This window comes from Microtus oregoni, unplaced genomic scaffold, assembly GCF_018167655.1.
Source record: "Microtus oregoni isolate MIOR12 unplaced genomic scaffold, Mior012 000006F_ref0000085, whole genome shotgun sequence".
NCBI lineage: Eukaryota > Metazoa > Chordata > Mammalia > Rodentia > Cricetidae > Microtus > Microtus oregoni.
Window position 1 is genome coordinate 15,226,451 of NW_024543065.1, and position 8,959 is coordinate 15,235,409.

Consider the following 8,959-nt stretch of genomic DNA (forward strand, 5'->3'; position numbering starts at 1 on the left):
AAGGGGAGGGCAAGTTTTATCATCAGAATTGTTTTATATTGGGAAATAGCGGTTTCTTTTAAATGACAAAAAAGTGAAGAAAATAATCTTCATAAAAAAGGGGGCACTTTAGAAACTCATTTGTTTTTTACCTCCACTTTATTGAAGCATGATTGGCATAGAGAAAGTCACACACATTTAACATAAATCACCTGATGTGTTATGGAATAAAGATGTAGAATGATACCATTATCACAATCTATTTTATAAATATATCTGCTACCAGATTTTAATAGAAAAACCCCAGGACAGTAATCTGTCCAAATATCTGCCTCAAGGAGAAAAATGGAGGAGAGAAGAAAAAAAAGTATTCCATGTGAGCTGGCATCAAGTTCAGACAGATGACAGACAGCAGCCACATATACAACAGGAGAGGGGCCTTTAAAGAAAGTATGAAAATCCAACATAGTGTTAAATAAAACACAGAAAATAGATAGAAAGGACAAATGGAAGTTACATGTTTTTAAATAATGCAAGCAAGCAGGCTGATTTACAAACTCTGGGCCTGCTGCCCTGAATCCCTGAAAGCTACTGCACTATGGAGATTTAACTGGCTATCTTTGTTAGCAGGCAAGGCTTCCAGTGGTGTAACTGAACACCATCCAAACCACAAAACCATCGACCTACAATCTATCTTGCCTGCAAGATGGGCTGGAACAATGGTGGCAAAGAACTAGTGGGAGTGGTTATACCACGACTAGTCTAATTTAAGGCAAAGGAGAAGGAGTGCATGACCAATATTGGTTCACCAAGAGCTGCAGGCTGGACACCTCTGAGACCTAGGGTAGAACCAAATATGACTGGAAAAAAATCAAATAAACAATTGCTAATGATGTTCTGCTATACTCATAGATCGGTATCTAGTACAGAAGTCATCAGAGATGCTGACTCCTAAAATTAAAGATAAAGGGATCCATAACCAAAAACTAAGTGGATAAAGAGCCCAGATTGGAGGTCTCAATTGGGTCCCCCCTCCAAGCTACGAGAACCCTTTGAAAGAAGGAAGGAGGTCCTATAGGAGCCAGAGAGGTCAAGGACAACTGGACAAAACGGCTTAGGGAATCAACTAAGCAGGGCTCACAAGGGCTCCCAGGTACTGAAGTGACAATAGTGGAGCATGCATGGGTCAATGCTAGGTCTTCTGCATATGTTATGATTGTTGGCTTGGTATTTGGGGGGTCTTCTTACAGTGGGAGTGTGGCTATCTCTGACTCTTGCCTACTTTGGGGACCCCTTTCCACCTGCTGGGTTGCCTTGTCCAGCCTTGATGTGAGGGTTTTTGCCTGGTCTTATTGTAACTTGTTGTGTTCCCTTGATTTTCCTGGAAGGCCTGTTCTATTATGGATAGGTACAGTGGCAGGTTGATCTGGGGGGAAGGAGGCTTGGTGAAGGGGAGAGTTGGAAGAAGGGGAAACTGAGGTTGGGATGTTTGAGAGAATACATAAAAAATTTAAAAACAGAATTATGGGGAAGAAAGTATAGTATTTCTTTAAAGAGGAAAAGTATACTATAGTATCTCATCAAATTGGTCATTCCACCCATCTTTATAGCATGGCTTAAGAAAAGTAACAAACCAAGATCTATTGGAATGAGGCCCCACCTAGGTCAGAGAATCTTTTCTCTTAACCAGAAAGAATTATTTTCATTCTAACAGGTCTATGCTAACAAAATCTTACATTCCATAGAGAAATAAACAATGTGATTAAATTACTCCGTTATTTTATATAATAAGAAATACAAGTATATTTATAAATCAAATAGTTCACTGAACATGTCATGTATTTTGTTTTGTTTTGTTTTTGAGTCAAGCACTTAAGAAGTGTGTGAATGTTAAGACACATTGTTTCGAATAATGAACAGATCCCCAGAAAATGCCTCAGAAATGAGCTCAATTTTGGCATATAGAATTTTATGATCAATTCCTTAACATTAAATCTAGATTTTATTATAAAACAGATAGAGATCCCCTTTTACTATTCATGAGGGACTTTTGTTTGTTTGCTTTAGACATCTGTTCTTTAATACACACATATGTATGTGTGTCTATACACATGCAGTTTATCTCATGGAATGACCTACTGAGACAAAATGGCTTAGAACTGACTTGTCTTTGCTGAAGAAAAATCTAGGAACATGTAATTTATTTTAGTTCCAATCTGGAATTTCTAGGTTGATGTGGGATTCCCCTCTTATGCTATGAATGCCATTGGTTAATAAAGAAACTGTGTTGGCCTGTTGATAAAGCAGAGCTTAGGTAGACAGGGAAAACTAAAGTGAATGATGGGAGAAGGAAGGCAGAGTCAGAGAGCAGCCATACAGCCCCACCAGAGACAGACATGTTGAAACTTTGCTTTTAGGCCACGACCTTGTGGTGATGTACAGATTAATGGAGATGAGTTAAATTAAGTTGTAAGAGTTAGCCAATAAGAAGCTAGAGCTAATGGGCCAAGCACTGATTTAAATAATATAGTTTCTGTGTGGTTATTTTTTGGCTGAGCTGCCGGGAACCAAGAAATGGCCCTCTCCTATAGTTCATGCTTGTATTAAACAAACAAACAAACAAACAAAACCCATTCAATGTTTGTCAAAGACTAGTAAATATGACATCACTGTTGTCTAACTTTCTATTAACATATCTGCACTATTTACATGTCCATGTACGTGAGTGACAATGAATTATTTTAATTAAATATTTACTAGTCATTGTGCTAAGCAATTAATCTTTCAGTCAAATCACCATTAACCACTCTATGAGCTGGGAGCTATTTCCATTTCCAGAGAAAAGAATGTAGAATTGCCTCACAATGTAACTGTGTTACATAACCATTCTCATCAGATCTCTCTTCTTCTTGGGCTCATGACCTGAACCACTACAACTTACCCTTTATCTTGGTAAATAGAAAATAGAGAATAAAAATGAAAATAAATTATATTTTGTTCAGAATTTTTGTATTTTATTTATTTATCTATTTGTTTTACATCATAAACACAGTTTCTCCTCCCTCTTCTCCTCCCATCCCCTCCCTCCACCACCCCTCTGCTCCCCTCTCAATTAGTTCTCCTCTGTTCCTATCCAGAAAGTGGCAGGCCTCTTATGGGTATCAACAAAGCATGGCTTATCAAGGTACTATAAAACTAAGCACTTCCCCTTGTTTTAAGTCTTGGCAAGGTAATCCAGTATGAAGAACAGGTTTCCAAGAGCCAGTCAAAGCATTAGGGATAGTCCCTGTTCCCATTGTTAGGAATCTCACAGGTAGACCAAGCTACATATTTATCACACATATGTAGAGGGCCTAGATCCATCTCATGCAGGCTTCAGGGTTGTTGGATTTTTTTTTGTGTGTGTGTGTGTGTGTGTGTGTGTGTGTGTGTGTGAGAGAGAGAGAGAGAGAGAGAGAGAGAGAGAGAGAGAGAGAGAGAGTTTCTATAAGCCAAACAGGTTAGTTACTTCTTTGGGTTTTCTTGTGACTTTTTGACCCGTTTAGTTCCTACAATCCTTCCTCCCTCTCTTCAGCAGGATTCCCTGAGCTTGGTCTAATATTTTACTTTGTGTCTCTGCATCTGTTTCCATCAGTTACTGGATGAAAACTCTCTGATGCCAATTTGGGTAGTCATCAATCTGATCACAGGAGATGACCAGTTCAGGCTATATACCCACTATTGCAAGGAGTCTTATTTGAGGTAATCTTTGTAGATTTGTGAGAATTTCCCTTTCGTCAGGTTTCTATCTGACCCTGAAAAGCCCCATTTCCTGTCACCTCTCTCAGTACTCTCCTCCTCAACTCTCCTCCAAGCCTGATCCCTCACCCACCCCCAGTCCATCGAGGAGATTTCTTCTATTTCCCCTTCCCAGGGAGATTTTATATATATGGGTTAATATAAATTATAAGAGCTAATCCAAAGCCTGAGCTAATGGGCCAATCAGTTTATAAATAATGTAGACTCTCTGTGTAATTTTCTTTGGGAAATATATATCTTCCCACCCTCAGGTCCTCCTTATTATCTAAACTCTCTAGGTCAGTGGATTGTGGCATGGTTATCCTTTTTTTTTACAGCTAATATGCACATATGAGTGAGTACATACCATGCTTATCTTTTTGGGTCTGGGCTTACCTCATTCAGGATGATTTTCTTCTAGTTCCATCCATTTGTCTTCAAATTTTATGATGTCATTTGTTTTTACCAGATTAGTAATACTCCATTGTATAAATATATCACATTTCTTTATCTATTCTTAGATTGAAGGGCATTTAGGGTGTTTCTAGATTCTGACTACTACAATTAAAGCTGCAAACAACATAGCTGAGCAAGTGTCTTTTTGCTATGACTGAGCATCATTTGATTATATGCCCAAGAGTGGTATTGCTGGGTTTTGAGATAGATTGATTCTCAATTTTCTAAGAAAGTGTCATATTGATTTCTGAAGTAGCTGTACAAGTTTGGACTCCAACCAGCAATGTAGGAGTGTTTCCTTTGTTCTACATCCCCTCCACGATGAGTTGTCACTTGTGTTTCTGGTTTAGCCATTCTGACAGGTGTAAGATGGAATTGTGGAGTCATTTTTGGGTTGCATTTCCTTGATGGATAAGGATGCAGAACATTTCTTTAAGTGTTTGTTGGCCATTGAGATTATTCTGTTGAGATTTTTCTGTTTAGGTCTGTACCTCATTTTTAAATTGGATTATTTGTGTTTTTGATGCCTAGTTTCTTTCCCAGAACAGTAATATTTGTTTTTCCCCTAAGTTCATGGTGGCACATCTAGTCTCAGGTTCTTGGGCCAGGTCGGACATAGGTTTGATATAAAGTGGAGTTTAAAAATAATCAAACAGTGGTTAGTTACTCCCTCAACTTTTGTTCCTCTATTACACAAGCATATCTTGCAGTTAAGTCACCGCAGAGTTTGTATCTGGGTTGGTGTTTACCTTTCTCCTCTGGCAGTGTGCACAGTACCTTTCTGTACCATGAACACTAGGCACCAGCAGTGTTAATTAGATGCTGTTTGTAGCAATAAGACCTTATCATAAGTTTGTGGAGATATTATTGGGAATATGTAACGTGAGGGCCTGCTTTGTTGGGGTTTCTGTCCTGCCCAGTTTCCACAGCCATTTAGCCCCAAAGAAAATCACACAGAGAGTCTACATTATTTATAAACTGGCCCATTAGCTTAGGCTTTGGATTAGCTCTTATAATTTATATTAACCCGTTATTCTTATCTATGTTAGCCATATGACTCGGTACCTTTTTCGGTGGGGTAGGTCACATCTTTCTTCTTCAGCATCTGGACAGGACTGGGGACGAATGGGCTTCCTTCCAGAATATTCTTGTTCCCATTGCCCTGCCTTTACTTTCTGTCTGGTTGTCTCACCTATACTTCCTGCCTAGCTACTGGCCAATCAGCATTTATTTAAAACATAATTGACAGAATACATAATTATACCACACCAGGAATAGACAGGGTTGTTTGGGGTTTAAATGGGGCTCCTCTGACCAACTACTTTATGATGTTATTTAGCATCAGTATATCTCTGTTTAGTTTTTGTCTAGATGACTTGTCTAGTGGTGAAAATGAAGTATTGAAATGAACTCTCACTGTGTGAGCATCAATATGTGATTTTAGCTGTAGCAGTGTACCTTTTAGGGATTTGGATTTCTTCTGTTTGATGCATAAATGTTTAGAATTGCAAAATCCTCTTGGTGAATTTTTTCTTTGATGAGAATGCAGTGTTCTTCCCTACCTCTTCTTATTAGTTTTGGTGTGAAGTCTCTAGTCAAATATTAAAATTGATTATACCGGCTTTCTTCTTTTGTTCATTTGCTTTGAATATTTTTTCTTTGACCCTGAGGTGATACCTATCATTGATGTTGAGATGTGTTTCTTGGATGCAGCTGAAGAATAGATTCTGTCTTCCCACCCATTCTTTCAGTGTCTCTTTTTATTGAGGAATTGGGTCTTTGAGGTTGAGAGTTATCAGTGAGCAGTGTTGATGGAGGAAGGTCATTGGCTAATAAAGGAACTGTCTTGGCCCATTTTATTGGTTAGAGGATAGGTGGGAGGAGTAAACAGAACAGGATACTGGGAGGAAGAGGAAGTGAGCTCAGAGACTCCACAGTCTCTCCTCTCGGGAGCAGACGCCTGAGAGAGATGCCGTGCCCCGCTCCCGGGATGAAGCTCCGACCCAGGATGGACATAGGCTAGAATCTTCCTGGTAAGCGCACCTTGGGGTGCCATACACAGATGATTAGAAATGGGCTAAATTAATATGTGAGAATTAGCCTAGAAGAGAATGGGCCAAGCAGTGATTAAAAGAATACAGTGTCCGTGTAATTATTTTGGGGCATAAGCTAGCCGGGCAGGAGGCTGGGGTGTTGGGGACGCAGCCCCGCCGCCACCCCTTATTACTACACAGTGTTTGTTGATTCCTGTGATTTTGTTGCTCTTGTTGTAGGAGTGGTGATGATGGTGGTGATGGTGATGGTGGTGATGGTGGAGTTAGTGGTGGTGTTGGTCGTAGTGGTAGAGGTGGTGGAGGTGGTAGTGGTGATGGTGGTGGTGATGGTGGTGGTGATGGTGGTGGTGGTGGTGGTGGTGGTGGTGGTGGTGGTGGTGGTGGTGGTAGAGATGGTGGTGGAGGTGGTAGTGGTGGTGGTGGTGGCGGTGGTGGTGGTGGTGGTAGAGATGGTGGTGGAGATGGTGGTAGAGGTAGAGGTGGAGGAGGTGGAGGTGGTAGAGGTGGTGGAGGTGTTGGTAGAAGCAGTGGCGGTGGTGGTGGTGGAGGTATTGGAGATGGTGAAGGTAGTGGTGGTGGAGGTGAAGGTGGTGGTGGTGGTAATGGTAGTGGGAGAGGTGGGGGGGGTGATGGTGATGGTGGTGGCATGTTTCCCACTCTTGATTTTCTGATCTGGGATTATACATTACTTGTGTTTTCTTGGGTGTGGTCAATCTCTTCATGTTGAAGTTTTCATTCTATCACATTCTGTATAACTGAATTTGTAGACAGGTATGCTTAAACTTGGTTTTATCATGGAATGTCTTTCTGTTTATTGTGATTGAAAATTGTACTGGGTATAGTATTATGGGCTGACACCTGTGGTCTTAGATTTTGTAGCCCTTCTGGCTTTTAGAGACTCCATTAAGAAGTCAGGTGTTATTCTATTAGGTCTGACTTTATAAGTCACTTGGTCTTTTCCCTTTTCAACTTTTAACATTATTTCTTTGTTCTATACATTTAGTGTTTGATTAGTATGTTTCTGGTATGATTTTATATGGTGCTCTGTATGTCTCTTATACCTTGATAGGCATCTCCTTTATTAGGTTAGAGGATTTTTCTTCGATTTTGTGGAAAGTATTTTGTGCTTTTAACCTTTGTTTCTTCTTATCTTGCTATTATTTGTATATTTGGCCTTTTCAGGGTGTCTTATATTTCCTGATTACTTTGTGTCTGCCTGGATTTTTAAGATTTAGTATTCTTTTTGAACAATGCATCATTTTTTTCCTATTTTATCTTCAGTATCTGACCTTCTCTCTCCCATATTTTATATTATATTGAAGTTTACTTCTGAAGTTCTTATAGTTCCTAAAATTTTCATTTCCAGAGTACGCTCAGTTTGGGTTTTCATTAGTGATTCTATTTCTATTTTCAGATCTTTAACCATTTTCTTTCACTTTTTGTTGGTGTGTTAAGAATTTATTAATGGATTTGCTCATATCACCAACATCTTTGAACACATTTAAAATAACTATTTGGCAATCCTTGTCTTATGCTTCAGGTATGTTGCATTTCTCATGGCTACTATGGTAGGATTGCTGAGTTCTGGGGAGTATATATTTTCCTAGCTCTTCTGAATTGTGCTTTTGTGGTGGTTAGACATCTGAGTTTGGGATAATTGTAATTCCAGGGGTCAATATATGGTCTTGTCCTTTTTAGATTGGTGTTTCATTTCTTGGTTTCTCTTGTCCTCTCTAGATTTTAAGAGAATGTGGTGGGTGAAGGATCCCTGATAGGGAGAAATCCTGAGTCCCTGCCAGGAGTGGCCTCTGGGGGTAGAATGTATTTCTAGGCACTAGGGGCTATTTTGAATGAATAGGAATGGGCTGAGGGTGCTGCTGAGAATGTCCACAGGAAGGAGGAAAGGGAGTTTTGCCATGAAGATCTGAGGATTCCCCTGGAAGTAGAGTAAGAGAGGGGAGGCAGGCTCCTGCAGGTGATCTGTGGCCCCAGGGGCTGGGGATAAACTTAGGGAATTTGGAATGTTGAAAAGGAAGGAGAGTGACGATCATCATCTACTAGCTTTATTCCAGGCCAGTTTGGCCAGTGGAGTCTCAGGTAAAGTTCCCTGGGCTTTGAGAAGAGAAGGGATGAAGGAGTAAGGGTTGTTCCTGTCACTGCTGCAGAGTCCTCAGGGAACTGAGGAAGAAGATGTCAGGCCCCTGAAGGTCTCAAGTAAGTATTCTGGTCATTTGTCAGAGTGCTTCTCAATTTTCTTAATGCTGGGACTCTTTAATTCCTCATGCTCTGGTGACCACAACCACAAAATGTTGCAAGTTCATAATCTAATTTTGCTACTGTGATGAATTATAATGTAAATATGTGATATACAGGATATCTCACATGTGACCCCTGTGAAATGGTTTGTTCTATCCCCAAAGAATCATGACCCACAGGGTGAGAACCACTGATTTATGAAATGCTCTTTGTTTTAAAAATTTATAACTTTCTTGACCACTGAAGCATGAGGTCTAGATAAGTATATACACATAAATATGAATTTATAAATCTATAATTATGTACATGAGCTATGTATTGGTGATAAAAAAGTAAATGGAGCCATGGTATAGATACTTATTTTTCTGAGCTTTACTTGGATCTAGGAAAGTGCATAAAAATTTATCATGATAATTAATGCTCAACTATTTTGTAAT